Here is a 19,580-nt window from a genome sequence, read left to right on the forward strand (position 1 = left end):
AGGACTTCTTCCTCTATAGAGACCCAGGAAATATTTTTTGAAGTTTCTTTATAAAAACAAATTACTATTTCTTTTTTCATTTGTCTCCTTCTCATTCAGACTAATAAAGGCCTAGGGAAAGAGATTTTGGTTGACAGCTTTTATCGGATTTTTTCTTAATTTGATGGTATCCACCTACATGCTGAATGAGGGGTAACACTGTGCTACTTATGGGTAGAATTTGATTAATAGATGGTATCCACCTACATGCTGAATGAGGGGTAACACTGTGCTACTTATGGGTAGAATTTGGAGATTGATTGTACTCTCTGGAGAATGGAGATATATTCATCAATTTTTCCCCTTATCTACTCAACACATAGTAGTTACTATATAAATGTATGCTGAACTGAAAACAATTTGCAGTATAATTGGTAACAAAATTTTTCTGAGGAAAAAGAATTGCTGGCTTGACTGGTAGTTCTTTGATATGGTTTCCCTTTGTTCATAAACAGAGAATAATTGATCATAGTGCGTTTCACCTTTAAAAGAGTTAACAAAGATCTATATACAAGGATGTTGGAAAGTTTGTCATATTGGCACATTGAGAGAATATTTCTTTTTAAAGAATGGGGATCTAGGTAGGAGATAAATTCCCTCTGAAGGGAAAAGTACATATTGTACATTTCTCCAGGGTTAGAATTGGGACTGTGTTCAATAACACTGAGCATTCTTAAGAATGACCTGCATATCCGGGTTTGTAGATTTCCTAAATTCTTCCTCAGTGTGAAATACTGAGAGAAGTATTAGTGCCAGGAGGCTGAGTGTGTGGGCTAAAAGGTGATAAATAATCCTATTGTGGGTAAGTGTGAAATAGAAATAGTTATAAATTATATTTGTAAGGTGATTATCTCAACATGGTTGGTTAGGTGTAAGGAAGAGAATCTAGAGGTTAGACCGCTTTCTGGAATTATGGCCCAATGTGCTAGTGTAACAAAATAATCTGGGCATCATAAAGCAAGTGTTTTACAAAGAGTTTGAAAACATCACCTAGATCTTGAACCTGAAGTTTTTTTTTTTTCTAAACATCTGTGAAGGCCATATAAATATAATCCAGATATTTCCTTGTCTCTTACCTCTACTAGAAACCCGTAAACCACCTACAACCTTTCCCTTTTCTAAGTCTTCCATATTTATGAGTATCCCCAGGAGATTTTTCACCTGAACTCACAGAAAAGTCCTATCAACTACCAACGTTTTCCCTCCCCACACCCTACCCCTTTCTGGTACTAAAGCTTTTCTAGGGAACTGCCGGGCGCTGCCACTTTCTTGGCAGCACTCGTTTCTTCTGAGGTCTCATTGCAAGTGCACTAAACATCCTGAGGTCCAAAGTCTCTCAAAGTTCATTGGCAAAGAGGGGCAGAAAATTTAACCGTTTCCCCCTAATACTCAAATGGGTACCAAAGCACTTGAGTACCCAATTTCAGCAGTTGCAACCCTTTCATTTCTTACAGCTCCCATGGGAAACTGGGAAAATCATAAGGCAGACCCCAGCAGGCTGCCGCAGAGTTCCTACTCTTTCCATACATGAGGTTTTGGGGTAGGGTTAAGCTTCCGGTGCCAGACTCCCCCTTTCTGTCAAGAAATAGACTTCTGGTACCTGCTTGGGCTCAGTCTGGTCTCCCCAGGACACTGTTCTAGCAAGGCGGACGGACGTCTACAACTTTGGAGGCTGGCATGGTGGGGGTTGGGCATCTAGTCAGTCTTTTCAGAAGAGTAACTTAGCTCTAGTGACAAACCCCGAGATAACAGAGAAGACATGAATTAAATGGAACTTTTAATGGAATTGATTTAAATGCTTTTTTAAATGAACGATTACGGGACAGAGCAGGACACCTCTAGATTTGCAGATCCCTTTATTAAAGTTCTTTGGGGTAGCGAAATGCCTGTGGGATCGACCGTGGGAGTAGGGTGGACAGTAAGTGAAAACTTGTTGAGTAAAACTCAGGAGGAGTTAGTACCAGAATTTCGGGTATTCTAACTCATTCTAACCACTCCATTCAGTAGAGCGAAGGATGAGATTCCGCAGGATCCCATCTCCAGCTCCGTAAGTATTACTGATTTGGAGAAGATTTTGAATTTTTCTCTTCTCCCTTTCCGTCTTTCCCCAGTACAGGCTGTGAGTTTGTCAACGACCCCTACCAGTATTTAAAGGGAAAGGCGCTTGGAACAAGGCAAAGTACGGAGGACTTTGCGGCTGTATTTCTCAAACCCGTAAAGAGAGCGCGATAATGGGTAAGGGGCGTGCAGACTAACTCTTTCCTTGCCCAATCAGGTGCACAGGAAGATGTCCTTTTACCAATAAAAATAAAGTTCGCTTTCCGGAGGCGGGAGGGTGAGCCTTGACTGCCAGTTCTCCAAAGCAACGCTGGAGTAGAAGACAGAGAGTGATTAGAGATAGGGCCAACCCGGGGAGAGGGGCGGGGTGAGGGCGGGGGTAACTCTGAATGGCGGCTATGTCGACCAGTGGGGTGCGAGGATTGCTGTTCCTGTTGTAGTGTTTCTCGCCAATCAGGACCGCCAGGGAGTGGGCGGGGCGGGGAAGAGGTGGGAAGAGCTCGCAGCACCGCCGGGCGCCTGTCGGGCTCTCGGGGAGAGAGAGAAATCCGGTTAAAATCAGTGTCGGAGGGAGGTTTAACCACAGATCGGTTCCGATCGGATTATTCCTTAAAGGGAACGCGCCATTGTCAGGAGAACGGAGCTTGGGGCCCGAGGGCGGGGACCGGCGGCGCCTGAGGAGCGAGGCAGCTGCACTTGGACTGGGGACGGGTAGGTGTTGCCTGGGGAAAGGCGCTTCATTTCACTTTTTCTTCCAGCCCTAGAGGCAGGCGCCGGGATGCCCGCCGACCGGCGGCCGCAGCCCTGGCGGGAGAAGAGGTCGCCGGCCCTCGCCCGGCTGCCCTTCCTGATGGGAGCCGAGGGGGAGGCGGGCTAGAATGGCTGGCAAGCTGCGCCGCCCGGGCCAAGACTCATAACGGACACCAAACCGTGGCGCAGCCCCCGCCTCAACCGAAAACCCGCTGGAGCGGCAGTGGGTCCTCGGGGAGCGCCGCGCGCCCCGCTCCCCCGCGCGCCCGGCTCTCCGCGCGCGCGCTGCTTCCTTGCGCGCCCCCTTCCTCTCGCGCGCCCCATTCTGCTCGCGCACGCCGCGTCCTCGCGGACCCGCGGGAGCCGCCCCGCGGGTAGGAAGGTGGCGGCGGCGGGGCGGAGGGAGGTCCGCGGCCACTGCTTCGCCGCCCGCGTCGTGAAGGGAGGGCTGAAGAGCAAACTTAGCGCCGCAGCTGGCGGCCCCAGGGTGGGAAGGGACGCTGGGGACCCGCAGAGCGGGCGGAGTCACCAGCCTGGCCCAGCATTGTCCGTCTTTTCCTTTACTCTCGTCTCTCCGCCCACTGCTCGCGGTCGTGGGGAGGGGTGTGGACGCGGGCGCGGTGCCCGCACCGCTCCGGGCCGGCTGCGCACCCCCAGACCCCAAGCGTGCCGGAGCCGGCCCCACGGACGCGGTAGCCACCGCCCGCGGGCCGTCGGGGCCTGTGAATGCCTTTGCTGCTCTCAGTCTCCGCACCGGCGCAGGCTGCCTGTGTGCTGAGCTCTTCCTTGCAACTTTTCTTTGCCGATTGATGGAAGTTGTGGCTTCCGGGCGGCAGGTTCTTTGGGCATAACCTCGTTTCCTGAGTTCTGGAGAGAGTGATTTCTAGGGCGGAATGGTTCTTGATCGCTATCGGTCTTTTCCTCCCATCCCAGTTTTCCTCGGCGCCTAAAGTCGCTTCGCTCATGGATTTGCGATTGTAGGGGAGCATTAACCTCTCTTAGGTCAAGATACTTTAAAAATGAAAAAAGGGAGGGGTACTGATGAGCAAGAGCTCTACGTAGAACCGAATTTGCCTTAACCTTTGAACTGTGGAAAGTATTACTTCGAGTTGACTGGCAGAGCTTCTTTTGGAAGGAAAAACAATTTCAAAACAAAACAAAAAGCCCCAGGTTGCTAAGTTCTATAGGATTAGGGGGGAAAAAAGATTTTTGATAGAAATTAATTTAGTGTTTTAATTGTTCTTCCCAGCCGATTCCGTAAAGTTAATTTCTGCTACCTAACCCATAGGTATTATAATTAGTAACAGCAACTTTTACTATTGATAAAACAAATGGTTTTTTTCATCTTGAACATTATAGCTATGCTATACTTGTCAATACTTGCTAAAGAAATTATATTTAGAAACAGCACAGCCTTGTTAGAGACCTTATTTAGGAAAGGAATGTTTTCATGAGCATTCATTTTTGACAGTTTCTTCTTGTGCAATACTTTGTAGAGTACTTGCGTGTGCAAGTTACAACCCTATAAACAAAGTAGCAGTGGGTGTGTTATTCTGTAGTCTTTTTTTTTTTTTTTTGGCTACTCATTATCAAAGAGAGCATTCCACCCGGTCTTTTCTTCCATTCTGAGTTATTTTGTAAAATTATTTCTCTAGGATAGTGAATTTTGTTGGAACCTCTTGCCCAGTGGTTTTTGTTTTGTTTTCAGTAAAGCAGTACTAACAACTTCCCAAAATGTTCATTGATTAACTGTTTAGTAACTTTATGAGTTATGTGGAGCATTATAACAAGTTTACAGACTCAGCAATAACAGAGGAGGAATTATACTTGGGAGACGAAAAGTCAATTTCACATAATAATGTTTGGGAGACACTTAACTTTTCCCACAGAGTTTAGGAAGTGTAGACACACAAAAACATGATCTTTTGTAATCTTGATGGTATCTGGTGTTGTTGCACCTAATACTGCCCTTCCTCCTCCTTTCTTTGATCCTGACCTTTGATAAGGATGTCAGGCAAGCTTGTAGGCATAACTTCCTCTCCATCTCATAATAGAAAGTAGAAGATTAAAACAAGTTTCCAAATTCCCTTTCTTTCTTTCTTTCTTTCTTTCTTTCTTTCTTTCTTTCTTTCTTTCTTTCTTTCTTTTTTTCTTTCTCCCTTTCTTTCTTTCTTTCTTTCTTTCTTTCTTTCTTTCTTTCTTTCTTTCTTTCTTTCACTTACCACTTATTTAAACAATAGAGCAGAGAATTCCTGAACATTTAAAAAATCATATATAAAGAAAACATTCAGAAAGAATTATTTTTGAAATATCTAGGCTTTGTTTCCTGGAAAACATTTTTTTTCATGGGTGCTTTTCAATTGTTTTAAACACATTGTCTTAAATATACACATTGCCCAGGCATTTCTTGAATTGTGAACTGTCCCTTGAGATCTCTGGGAACTAGGACTGCCCTCTATTTTGGGGCAAATTCACTGCATCACCTAGTACATTTCTAGTGCCCAATAAATGTGTTGACTTAGGTCTTTGTGACAGAAAAAGACAATGTTCTATAGAGGCCACTTGAGAGGCTTATTTATTTATTTTTAAAATAAACCCTTTCTGAACAAGTTACACCAAAGAAGAGCAGTTGGTTCAGCATCTGGAGAAAGACATACTAATCTACATGCTTTTTGTTCTGTGTACAAAAATGTGATCTAATTATAATATCTTTTCCACAGACATCTTTTGTGGTAGTGATTGCTTGTTGTCCCAGTTATTAGAACTAGGTTTAATCTGTCAGCATCATCTTTACTTAAAGAATATTATGGGAATATACAGTAGAAAAGGATGACAATCATTGCTGTCAGAAAGTTATGGAGTGTAATGGGAAGATGCAAAATCATCATTCATAGAGAAAAGAACGTGGACCTCAGTGCAGTAACAGGTGCAAGGTAACAGTGACACAGGATTCATGCCAAAATGGTAAAGGAATAATGGAATGCTAGCAGAAACTTAGGTGATGTGGGAAAGTTCTCCTTTATATAGCAACTGTTGTATTTTTTTAAAAATTAAAAAATAAAGTATGTTTGGGGTGTATGTTCTCCACTTGAACTATTTTAATCTATAAAATGTGGGGGGTGGGGGGTGGGTGCAGAGCATGTACTCTAAATTTCAACTGTTGTTACCTCACCAGAGGGATCACCATCTAACCCAGCTCAAATGTCACCTTGTCTGCAAGCTCTCCTGATCCTAAATCATGGCTCTTTTCTGTTGCTCCAGTAAAGTCTTTATACAACACAAGCCATGCTCTGACTTACACTATAGTTATGTGTGTATTTCTTCATTAGATTGTGGATTTTGGTAAAAAATCATTAACAGAAGTTGTGTCCCCCACTTCTTTTTTACTGCTGCGTAAAGTACTTGAACAGTCTTATTAGCCTGCTAGTATTCTGTAAAACCATCAACTATAAAGTTCAAATTGTTTTATTTGGGGACGATGTGTATGTGTTTTTACAGGAAAAATCATTTTTTTCCCTTATCAACGGTTTTACATGCTCATTGTAAAATACTGATATGAAAGAAGTGTATAATTTAGAAATTAAAAGTCCCTCATTACACTGCCTTTATCATAACTATTGGTAGTTGTTTGACTTTTTCTTCCAGTTCCCCCCTCCCTGCCCTTTTTTTTTAATTGCCTTCAGATACTACTGCCTTAAGCTATCATATTTGAAAATTTTAATTAGTAAGTTGTGTTTACTGTGAATGGAGAGAGGTAATTTATTTTTATATATTTATTTGTTTGTTTTTTACTCTTTTAACAAATATATTATTAACTGTAAGCACAATATTGTACAGCAGATCTCTAGAGCTCTTCCACCTTGCATGACTGAAGCTCTATGCCCATTGAACAGCAACTCCCCCATTTCCACTTCCCATGAGCCCCTGGCAATCAAGAATTTGACTGTTTTAAATGCCTCATATATGAGTGGAATTATGCAGTATTTATTCTTCTGTGAGTAGCTTATTTCACTTAGCATAATGTTCTCCAGGTACATCCATGTTGTTGCAAATGGCAGGATTTCCTTTTTTTATGGCTGGATAATATTCCTTTGCATGTATATACATTTTCCATATCCATTTCTCCTTCAGTGAACAGTTGGGTTGTTTCCATCTGTTGGCTACTGTGGAATATACTAAATTATTTATTATTAATTTCTCCAGTAATTTCTGAGTAATTATGGCTCTTTCACCTTTTCTTGAGATGCAAGGCTCCCACCAGTATTTTTGCATTCAAGATGTAGTCTATAATCATTAGAATCATAATCATTTTAAAAATTGGTCAAAACCAGTGTCCCTGAACATTTTAGGTATCTTTATCCTAAAATGGTTTTGGAGTATATACTGTAAGCTTAATCCCTTCTCATTTCTTGATTCTTCTCATCTCTAGAGAGCATTAAAAATTGCTTTGAGACTGCCAACAGGCACTGTTCATAATAGTTGCCCCAAGAGGAATGTAGGAAGATGTCTGTTCCTGATCAGTTCACATGTAGAGGTTTCCCTCCACCCATCTGCTGCTCGTTATAAAAAGGGAGCTACAATTTAGGCTGATGAAATAGGTGAAAAGATTCTGTTGTTCTAGGTGCATCTTTAAGCCAGCCCAGAGGGGGGAAAAGGTTTCTCACAGGTTTCTAAGTAGAAAACCCAGCTGCAAGTAGCCAGTAGGCCTAATGAGGCTGAAATCTCCATTTTTTCAGCAAGTTTTTATTGAGAACTGCACCTAAATTGCGTACCATGTAGGCACTGAGGATAAGATGGTGAAGCCTGTCTGTACCACAAACTATGAGCTCCTTTGAGTAGGGTCTTTACTTGAAGAGACAGAGTGGTCCATATGGATTAAAGATAGTGTACACAAAGTGCACTCTTGAGTGACTTATTATTCACTCTTGTTTATTATTCTTTGCAGCTTCATTTGAGGCATCCTAGCAAACAAACTGGCTTCCATAGGAGGTGGGTTGGAGTCCATGGTGCCTGTTAAAGGAAATCTGTGAGTGCTAGAATTTTTTTTCCCTCTAAATTTCAAACACTGCTATTCCTATGGGCAGAATTTTTCTGAAATTCTGCAAATGTTGATGTGTCTTTCCTTATATCATAATGGGATTGTCCATTTCAAAGACCACCGTTATTACACTACATTTGTGTCCTAGTAGGAAATTCATATTTTGCTGATGGAATAGTAATGCATTCTTTTAAACTCAATGCTATAATTAATAGAGACCTTTATCAGGATTTTTTATGTTATAAAAATAATTGCTTTGAAAAATCATTTGTATTAAAATACAGTGTAAAGTATTTCTAAGTTTTACAAAATGAACCACCACCACCACCACCATCCCCGCCCCAGCCCTCCCAAGCCTGTTGCTCCATCTTTGTATTGTGGGGCAAGAATCAGCTTGTTAAGAAAGAGGCCTTGTAGGATTGTCAGTGATGGAGTCGACCAGGCCAGGAAGAATATCTGACCAAGGATACAGCCTATGGGGTTTGACCATAATCTAGCAATTGTGATTTATCAAGTTTTGTGAAGAGTTAAAAATTTAAAATAACAGTTTTGGAGAAATACAATTTCCATACCATACAGTTTACTTTTTTAAAGTGTACAGTTCAATGTTCTTAGTATATTATAGTGTTGTACGCCTCATCATAGCCAGTGTTAGAACTTTTTCATCTCCTCATCACCTTCCCTACCTTCCTCCTCAGCCCTGCACTCCATCTCTATACATTTGCCTACTCTGGATATTTCATGTAAATGGAGCATAGCATTTTAATAAAAGTGCTCTCCTGTATAAATCCATCCCTCTAATGTGCGTAAATCCTAGGAGTACAGAGAGGGTCTTTTTGTGATGTGTGTAGCTCCAAGTTTAGAAAGATTTTCCTTAAGAGGGAATTTATCTAAATCCGTGTTCTACTTAAGCCTGGAGAGAAATGGGAAAAGGGATTTTTTTTTTCCCTCCCTATAAATCATAAGACTCATTTTGGTGACACTTTTTAATATTAATTTAATCATTTGATGACTGTACAAGTAAATAATTTATGTCTCAAATTCTGCATACTGGGCTTAAATAAAGGCCAGTACTTTGAAAGAAGTTGAAAGTACTTGGTAAGTTCTAATCATTGCTGAGTGTATAGTCATGTTTACCTTATTGGTTAAAAATGGTGAGCTTGTATTGTGCAACTTGTCATTTATTTGATAAGAAATAGTGCTGCATGCATAGATTGATTGTGATGAACTCGTATTGCCCTGCATAGTGTTCGAGAGCTTGCAGGCACTTAAGTGTTTATTGGTTGCCTGACCACTATAATCCTAAATATTTTCATCAGCTCTACTGGTCTTCATTTTCCATCTTCTAATAATAATTGTAACTAAGTTTATTGAATGCTTACTAAGTAATGTGATAAGTACTTTACTTTTAAAATGACAAGATCTTTTAAAATAAAAGGATGCATTTTTTTGTGTGTGTTTGGAGAATTTTCTGTAACTATCTCCATTGATTACAGTTTTACAGGCTTCTGATCATTTCTTTGTTTTTGTTTTTAAGATTGTTTTGAGTGACCATTTTTGATCAAACCTAAGACATTTTGATGCTAGCGTTGTTGCATTCTTGATCTTTCCAGGAAATGTCAACATAAAGTTTTTACCAACTAAATCCTGCTGTTGGATGACAGCAGTTGTAACCTACATCTCTCTTCTAGAACAGCCATACTTCAGAGAGGTTAAAGTGTTGTTGATTTTTTTTTTTTTAAGGACATCTGGGAATTGAAGAAGGGGTCATTAGTTTGTTCACTTACCTCAGTGCAGCCTTATTTTTTAGGTTGTAAAATATTCATATGTATGCCTTGTTGCCTGAATTGATTTCAGCTTCTCAGGATTTCTTGTTCTGTTTTGTTCTCTTTTGTATTTTGGTTTGTCTATATTTCATGGTAACATTCAGATGTGATGCAATTTAATTCAGTACTAAGGAATACTGGAAAGATAATTTAAATGCAGCTTTCAGTTTTTTTCCTCCATTAAACAATTTAAGATGGATAATACTGTCTATAATACTAGTTAAAAAAATAGTACTTGGTGGTTCTATTCATGTGTCTTGGATGTCAGTGAACTCATAACAATGTATTTGCAAAGCGTCCAGCCATTAGTCTCTTCAGTAAGCAATACACGGAGCACCATATTTTGTTCTTTTGTTGGTGGAACCATTCCCTTCTAAATCATGTCTGGTTTGGGGGGTCGATTTGCTCATTAGTTTACTGTTAGCTGTATCTTTGTTGCTGTCATTACACCCGCCTGTAGTGGTTTCCTCACCTGTCAGATTTGTTATTTTCCATGTGATAAGAGAATCGAACCCATAACCATGCTTGTTGAATGGTGGATAAAAATGATAGTAAGTTCTGGGTGAGAGACCAAAGAACTTCCTGTGCATGGAGCGTTACTGCTAGGACCTTGTTACGTTGGTTTTTACTGCTTAGAGGACTCTTGCTTCTTTCCTAGTTTTGGGCCGTTTCAGGTAGGTGATGTTTCTGGATAGCAGCAGCTGGTGTAGTGGGGTGGTATAATTACCTTGTAGATGTTTAACTTCCCCTGAATAATGGATCTCTTAAAATTCTGTCTTATTAAGTCTAACTCAGGTGGATGGAGAATAATTAATTAAGTGGATGGAAATAATTCTTTTTTGGATGTCTTGATAGTCTACTTTTTGTGAGAACCCAATGCCCAAGCTTGTACCCCAGGATACTTGTATACATTGGTATTTTGTTTGCTGCAAATTCAGCAACCTAATTCTATGACCAGAAATTAGAGGCTTTACAGAACTGTGAGGCTGTATGTAAAATAGCCACACCTGCCTGTTATCTAGATATTTATATTTAAACCGGATCTTCTGATAATTATTTTCTTGGAGCTAAAATTATCTTAGTAGATGCCCTTTTCTGGTTTTGTGCTGATGATAACTTAGCCTGTGTCTTGTAGTTACTATTCCTGGCAATATTGAACCCATAGTATACTTTCGGTAAATACTGGTTAGGGTTTAGTCATACATTTCTTTATGGTTGTTTCACTTTTTCCTGTTGTAAAACTCATATAGAGTCATAATGTTTTCAGAGCTGGACTTTCCTTGGGAATGATCCAATAGAACTCCTTCATTTTGTAGACAAGAATGAGATTGTGACTTCTTTAACCTATGGATAGAATTGAGTTCTTTTTGATAATCTAGTGTTTTCCCTCTTCCAGCATATGCTTCCCCAAGTAAAAAATTTAAAAGATAACATCTTAGATTATTGTGGCCTCTGTAACAGGTCTGCAGAAATTTTATGTCACACTCCAGCAGTATAAAAAAATGTATCTGCACCCACAATATGTGTATGTTTGTTGTAAACTATATACTATATGATGTACATAATAAGACATTAACAAAAATAAGGAGCTAAAGATGAAAAATATTTTAGAACAGTTTAAAATTATTTTTATGTTTTTGATTCTACTTAAAATATCAATTTAAAAAATAAGATAAGCATGGTTGAATGCCATCACTTAAACTTTTTTTTTGAAATAATTATAAACTCATGAGATATTGCAAAAATAGTACAGGGAGTCCGATGTAACCTTCATTGTGTTCCCTGGTTGTAGTATCTTACATAACACATGTATTTATAACAACATTAAACCAGGAAACTGACATTAGTGCAGTACTGTTAAGTAGCCATAGTCAGATTTCATGGTTTTTAATGCACTCATTCATGTGTATGTGTGTGTATAGTTCCTATGCAATTTGATAACATTTCGTGCCTAGATTCATTTAACCAGCTCCACAATCAAGATACAGTACTATTCCATCCCTGCCAAGAAACACCTTCATGCAGCTCAAGGTTTCCTCCTTCCTCACCCACCCCATCTCTATTTACTGGCAACCAGTAATTTGTTCTCCATCTCTATAATTGCATCATTTCGAGAATGTAACTTAAATGGAATCATGCTGCATGTAACCTTTTGAGATCAACTTCTTTTCATTCATCTCCATGGAGAACCATCCATGTTGTCGTATGTATCAGTACAGTGGTTCATTTCTTTTTATTGCTGAGTTGCGTTCAGTGTATGGATATATCACAGTGCACAGTTTGTTTAACCATTCACCTGTTGAAGGGCGGATGAGTTGTTTCCAGGTTTTGGCTGTTACAAATAAAGCTGCTGTGCACCTTTGTGTATAGGTTTTTTGTGTGAACATAAGTTTTCATTTCTCTGGTGTAAATGTAAATGTCCAAGAGTGTAATAGCTGGGTTGTATTATAAGTGATGTTTAGTTTTACAAGAAACTGCCAGACTGTTTTTCAGGGTGGCTGTTTTTTCCCAACAGCAATGTATGAAAGCTCTAGCTTCTCCATATGCTTGCCAGAATTTGATTATTTTCACTATTTAAAAAAAATCAGTCATTTTAATAGTTGTGTAGTGATATCTCATTGTGGTTTTAATTTGCCTTTCCCTAGTGGGCAAATTAACTGTTTCCCTAATAAGCAAATTGAATTTTTTTTTCATTGTTGAGTTTTGAGGGTTATTTATGTATTGTCAGTGTAAGTCTTTCACTAGATAAGTGGTTGGCACAGTTTTTCTTCCCATCAATAACTTGTCTTCATCCTCTTAACAGGGTCTTTTACAGAGCAAAAAAGTTTTAAATTTTCAGGTAGTGTATTTAATCGTTGTTTTTTTCTTTTCTGATTGTACTTTTGGTGTCATGTCTCTGGACTCTTCACCAGGCCCTAGGTGTCAAAGATTTTTTTTCCTGTGTTTTCTTCTAAAGGTTTTATAGTGTATGTTTTACAAGATAAGCACATCTTTATCTTAACAGGTTTTGATAAAGCACTGGTATTGGTAACAGGCAGTTGTTAGCTCGACCATTTTCTTATTGCTTGCTTGTATCTTGTTGTATTAACATTATGCTTAATCGGCCTTTCTTTGCAAAAATCTTAAAAATCCACTCGCGAGTGATATCATACTTCTCATGAGATCTGCACTTGGGTCCATGCGGGCCACAGCATGTTGTGATCTGCTGAAAGTGAACAGGTGAGGACATCACAAACAACCCCTCTAGGGTGGGAAACAGCTACCTTTCCCTTCAGAGATTTTTTTACCCTCTGCGATACTGTGTGGGGAGTCAGAGTCACAAACAGAAACCCTTCTGATTATTTTAAGCTAGAAGAGGTTTAATACAATGGATTAGGTGCTTACAGAAATGTTACAAGGGCCTAACAGCGGGTTTTAGGGCAGTAGTTCAGAGGCAACCCACCAGGGCACCTCACAGGGCACTCCAGGACCTAAGCTGGAGTCTGGACCTTGTGCCACCCCTGTTGCTGCTGCATTCACCTCCAGACACTCTGGAAACTGCAGGACAGCCTCCTAGCTGCCATCCAGGATTAGGAAGTCAGATCAAGACGCCTCTGCTGCTGCTGCTTCTGGTCACCCAGGAAGCTGGGGGATGGATGCTGGAATGACGCTGTGGAGAAATCTCGTATTTCCACAGCTGTGCTCACCCCCCTGACTTAAAAGGCGCCTTTCTAATTGTCTGTGGGTAGACGAAAGTCAAGTGAGCTGAGCAATGTACGCAGCAGACTCCACATAAATGCCACAAGACCAAAGCAGTCTGACCAAGACCAAGAGAGGGTGCTGGTGTCAGTCTCACACAGTGAATATTAGTAAAGCTGAAATTCAGATGTGAGATAACACATATATATAATCTTCTGGTATTTTCTTCTTCCTTTATTGGCTTGATCTCCTTTCCTTCAAGGAGTGCATGTACTCCACTTTGAACTTAATACATTTTGCATGTCTAAGTAGTAGGAACATCCCAGGCCTGGTGGTTTTTCCCTAAATATTTAAATTTATCTTAGTATCTTCTAATTTCTGATACCACATCCTTCCTTTTTTATAAGTATATACAAGTAGAAAATGTTACTGCTTTGGGAAACACTCATTAAATTCAGTCAACGTTATTCTTCCTTGACTGTCGGGACCTGAGATCTCTCTCTCACACCTGTGTTTCCCCGGCTCTCTCGGGAGGACACTGTAAAAGGGGTAGGTTTTCTCCTGAAGTCGTGCTTTGGCATCAGAGGCACCACAGCCAGCAGCCAGCAGCGCTTTGGTATCTGTTTGTTGAAAATAATTAAAATTTGGTTTGTTTTATTGCATACTTTGGATTTTGTTCCTGGGTGTAACAAAACTTGGCACAAAACTGAAAATGAAACATACAATTATCTTTGCATAGACTGGTTTCATATGGTCTCTAATGGCAATCAATTTAAAATGCAATAAAATAAGTTGTATGAAAAATTTTGAGTATGTGTTCATGTGCATTTTTCTAGTGAGAGGTCCGCAGATTCTCAAAACAGAGGCCATGACCCAGGAAAGATTAAAAATGGGTGCGTTAGAGGTAAAAGTTCAGTCAAGACCTTTGACAACCATTCGACACTGAGGCTTCTGCCATCAGTCACAGATCCCTTCCCTGATCTCCATCCTGTATTTGCAGATTATTTTCAGGATATAAAAAGAAAATTATTGTTACCCAAGTGTTTAGGGAAGGGCCAAGGAATGTCATAAGAGTTCATTATTAGATGAGAAGGGACACCTGGAAGTCAATTATCAAGATATGTTCCCATATGGCTGATGGTACCCTGAAAAATAATGGGTTATTTGTGTCAAGACATTAAACTGTTGATAATATGTAATCCAATATATTACACCTTGGGAGATTTATCTGAATGCTTGAAATAGTTACAAAAATAATTTATATGTTCAAATCAAGACCCTAAAGAGGGGGTGGGTATAGCTCAAGTCGTAGAGTGCATGCTTAGCATGCACAAGGCCCTGGATTCAAATTCCAGTACTTCCTCTAAAAGTAAATAAATAAACCTAATCCCCTCCCCCACCCCAAGAGCCCCCCCACCCCAAATTAAAAGAAATCTGGACCTTAGAATTGTACAATTTTGGAAGGAATCGACAAATTTAAACTATGATATTAATTTAAAATAGGTAAGAGGTGATTCAGGTATACATAAATGTGTTGGATTTTCACATCTGACATGTCACCTTTTCACATAATTTTAGCCTTGTTAACTTTTGATGTCATATACCAAGGCCTAAATGGAATGTAGCATGGTGTAAAGAGATTTAAAAACCTTTTCTTTTTTTTTTTTTTAAACAAAATCATACACAGAGATCTCAAATATAAAGTGATGAGAGATGGTTTTGGTAAAAGTAGGGGGCAAGAAAAACCTTACTTTTTGTACATTCCTCTTCACTCCCAAACACACACAGAGACACACATGCACACACGCACACACAGAAAGAGAGTTAGAGCTTTAGAAACAGGCCAGTGTAGGCCGTGCTATCTGAATCCTGATTCTCCTGGTTCAGTTCCACAAACATTTCTAGAAGTATCTCCAGTACGCCTGGCAGTTTGGGTTAAGTTATTTAAAATCTCTTAAAGTGCCATGGGTAACTTCAGATTCCTCATGTATAAAATGAATAGAAGAGGATTTCCCTCATAGAGTTGTAGTAGGGATTAAGTAAAAAGATAAAAATTAAGCACACAGCATAGTGCTCGTGGTGGGCAGAAATAATGGCCTCCCCAAAGATGTCCACATCGTAATCCGTGGAACCTGTGAATGTCGTGTTATGGGGCAGAAGGGAATTTACGTTTCAGATGAATTAAGTTTGCTAATCAGCTAATTTTAAAATAGGGAGAGTATCCTAGGTTACCAGGTAGGCCTAATGTAATCACAAGGGTCTTTAAGAGCAGAAGCAGGAGGCGGAAGAGTCAGAACCAGAGAGATGGCATCGTGAAAGGGAACTGAACAGCCATTGCTGGCTTTGAAGATAGAAAGGGGCTGGGAGTTGGGGCAGCTTCTAGAAACCGATAAAGGCAAGAAGTTGGATTCTCCTGAGAGCTTCTGGTTAGGAATGCAGCTTGCTGACACTTTGATTTTAGCCCCATGAGACCTATTTTGGATACGTCTGTTACCACCACAATAGGAAACTGGTACAGTGCTTACTTAATACATATTAGGAGTTAAATAAATATTCCTTCTCTCTTAACACAACCTACTGAATTTTACTCTTGTCATTTTCAACATCTCTTTCTCTGGGCCTAGTTTTCCCTTTTTAGAAAGGGAAGAAACAGAGGATTCCAAGATGTCTTCAGATTTATCAGACAATTTCACTTTAATTCTTTATAGGTTTATAATATGCAGTATAAATGAAAAGAATTTGAGTGCTTACCTTTTCTATGTCAGTTGTGATGACGTTAGAAAAGAATGTGTCAGGATCCTCTTATAGATAATATTTATCAGTTAACAATAACTACCAAGCATCAGATGACTGAGTGGTGAAGTGAGTGGTAGAGATAGTGGTAGGTATCATGAAAGGGCAGAGAGAGGCTGTTTTAGACTTTAACGATCTCTGAAGGCTTTGTAAAAGATTTTTAAGCTAGGAATGTGCTCTTAAAAGAACTGGGGAAATTGGTTTCAATAAAATATGTTATTAGAAACACAAAATTTAAAGTTTACTAGTTTATTATCTTATTACTTATTATTTTTTGTGAGCATGTTGGAAAAAAATTTTTTTTTCCCTCTTGACCTTTTTATGGTTGAGGAGAAACTCTTGTAGAATTTTAAAGACATAAATATAAATTACAGTAAGTTGACAACATATTTGTCTTGATAATGTGAAGTATAACACATGAGATGTCTTTATTCCCTGGATTGCCTTAAGTGATACATATTGCTTTTTCATTGTATTATATTTTAATGTATTAAATCTCAAAATATGAATGGAAACCTAGTATGATCTAATCTGAGTTCATTGTGTTATAAGTACTAAACACACTGACCATGATCATATTTTTAAAGGAAGGTATTACATGGGCTTGCTAAGGACAATTATGTTAGACTAAGCTTACTTCTTTTTAGATAGGATTATTAGACTGTGGGTTGAGAGAATACAGTATAATTGGATTTTAGCAAGCCATTTTATAACATTTCTCTCTGTTGACATGGGGAGACTGGGCTGGTGACCATAAAATTAGGTGGAAATGTGATTGTGTAGCACCTCTAAAAATTAATAAATGAATTGATGACACCTGGAGAAAAATTTCTGGTGACATGCTGCAGGTCACTGCCCATGTTTTTATAATGGTGTGAGTGAAAACATTGATACCATGCCTACAAAGGTTTTGGATGAAATGAAATTTTTAGGGTTAACTTTTGAAAATTGTATTTCTGAGTGAAACAGTGGGCCGCATTTGGCATGATATCTTAATGGAGCTTGATGTAAAGCCCTGGATATGTGCTCAGAAAACAGCTGCGTAATTGTAGGCATGAAGGAGTTGTGGTTGAATACAAACAACTTAGATATTTTAATTACTATTAATGAACTTGATATGGATATAAAATGTAATCTGACTACAAGAAAGGCTTCAAAGAATCATCATCAGGACTGCTGGGGGAGGAGAGTCAGAAGAGGAAAGGTGTTAGTCTTACTTCATTCTGTACTGTCCGGACTACGTGTGGCGTATTGTGCTGAGTTCTGGATGTGACATTAGAAAATGAGTCAGAAAACAGAAAAGAATTAAGTTTTGACAAGGATGTAGAGAAATTGGAACACTTGTTCATTGTTGGTAGGAGTTTGGAATGGTACAGCTACTGTGGAAAACAGGTTGACGCAAACAATTAAACCTAAATTTATGACCAAGATATTCCATTCCTGTGTATATACCTCCCAAAATTGAAAACAGGTATTCAAAGAAATACTTGTACATGAATGCTCATAGTAGTACTTACATAGCAGTTTACATTAGCTAAAAGGTAGAAGCAACCAAATATAATCAATTGATGAATGGATAACCAAAGTTTGGTATATGTATATGGTGGAATATTATTCAGCCATAAAATGAAGTACTGATAAGTGCTTCAAAGTGCAGGAACCTCAAACATTATGCTTAGTGAATGAAGTTGGACACAAAAGATCACATATTTTATGATTCCATTGATATGAACTCTCCAGGACAAGTAAGTCCATAGAGACATAAATCAGTTTCGTGGTTACCAGGGGCATGGGGAATGTGGAGTGACTGCCTAATGGGTATGGGTTTCCTCTTGGGGTGGTGAAAATATTTCAGAACTAGATAGAGGTGTTGTTGCTTGCAAAACATTGTGAATGTATTAAATGCCATTGAAGTGTCCACTTTAAATGGCTAATTTTGTATTATGTAGCTTTTACCTTAATTTAAAAAAATGTCAGTACTTATAAATCAACTGAATAGTATTGAGAGTTCAGAAATAAACTCTATGATCAGCTAATACTTTTTATTTGATAAAGGTACCAAGACAATTCAACAGGTAATGAATAGCCTTTTCAGCAAATGGTGCTGAGGCATCTGGAGCTCCACATGCAAAAGAAGTAATTTAAACCTCTTCCTCACACCATACACAAAAATTAACTAAAAATGTATTATAGACCTAAATGTAACGGCTAAAATTACAGCATTCTTAGAAGAAAATATGAATTAATCTTAGTGATCTTAAGTCTGGCAAAACCTTCTTACGTGTAACACTAAAAGCACAATCAACAAAAGATAAAGTAAGAAAGTTGGACTTCATCAAAATTAAGACCTTTTTTTCTTGAGGGGAGAGGTAATTAGGTTTATTCATTTATTTATATTTAGAGGAGGTACTGGGGATTGAACCCAGGACCTCCTGCATGCTAAGCATGCAGTCTACCCCTTGAGCTATAGCCTCCCCCCAAAATTAAAAACTTTTGTTCCTCAAAGGATACCATCAAGAAAGTGAAGAGACAACCTACAAAATGGGAGAAAATATTTGCAAGTCGTATCTAATAAGGGACTTGTATCAAGGTTGTATAAAAAACTCTTACAACTCAGTAATAAGACAAAGATTCTAATCAAAAGTGAATAAATTGGTGAATTTTATGGTATGTGAACTATCTCAATAAAAAGCTGGAAAAAATGAGTCAAGTGGAATATGTTTAGAGATTTCTAGTCTTACGGGATTCAAAATTGAAATTGTGCTTTTTTATTGCTTCTTCTGCCCTCCCCAACTCCATCGCCCCACTTCCATCAGCTGTACCTTTTATACTGACAAGGTTGGAAATATTTATATTCTGTGCTGTAACGTTAATGAGATCTTTGGTGCTTTGTTTTTATGTTGGTCCTACCGCTTTTAATTATAATGCAAATATTAATTGCAGAGCAAAGAGGGAGTCATGGTTACATTTCTTTTTCTCCAGGCCAGTGTCGTGACCCCATGCCAATGGAAGATTGATGTTCCTAGAGTCAAAGACAAATGCGTTCTCTTTTCCTGTAATCTATCAGTTCCTCAAAATCGTGTCATATGTATGTTTTTACACTTGAATCATTACTTCCTTGAATAGCTTTTTTGTTTTTCCTGGTGAGTCATTTTGGTTGTTTTTGGCAGCATTTGACAGAGTGTCCGACCACAGGTGGCGTATCTGATGGTCCCGCCCCTTCTCTCACTGCCAGTGGCTGCTGTGTATCTTTTTTTCACTTACTAAAAGGCAGGAGGAAGGGGATAGGATGGGTGCTTCTTTTGGATCTTCTCCCCTTTTAAAATGTATTTTTGAAAAATTTTAAGACAAAACAGTTGGGAGACTAGTAATATGAACCGTCTAACTTTCACCTGGAT

At 39.0% G+C, this 19,580-nt stretch overlaps 1 protein-coding gene across 8 annotated transcripts in view; it reads left to right on the forward strand.

The window, feature by feature from the left end:
* The first annotated feature begins 2,591 nt into the window (after positions 1 to 2,591).
* The window catches only part of FRYL (FRY like transcription coactivator), a 226,746-nt gene continuing 209,757 nt past the window's right edge, over positions 2,592 to 19,580 (forward strand). For 6 of the 8 annotated variants that reach the window (XM_072944315.1, XM_072944291.1, XM_072944305.1 and 3 more), the window contains exons 1-2: positions 2,592 to 2,808; positions 7,793 to 7,873. The gene's annotated coding sequence lies outside the window, so the exon portion shown is untranslated. The remainder of the gene's footprint in view (positions 2,809 to 7,792; positions 7,874 to 19,580) is intronic. The other 2 variants (XM_072944299.1, XM_072944295.1) reach the window with 2 other exon arrangements.

This window comes from Vicugna pacos, chromosome 2 (assembly GCF_048564905.1).
Source record: "Vicugna pacos chromosome 2, VicPac4, whole genome shotgun sequence".
Lineage (NCBI taxonomy): Eukaryota > Metazoa > Chordata > Mammalia > Artiodactyla > Camelidae > Vicugna > Vicugna pacos.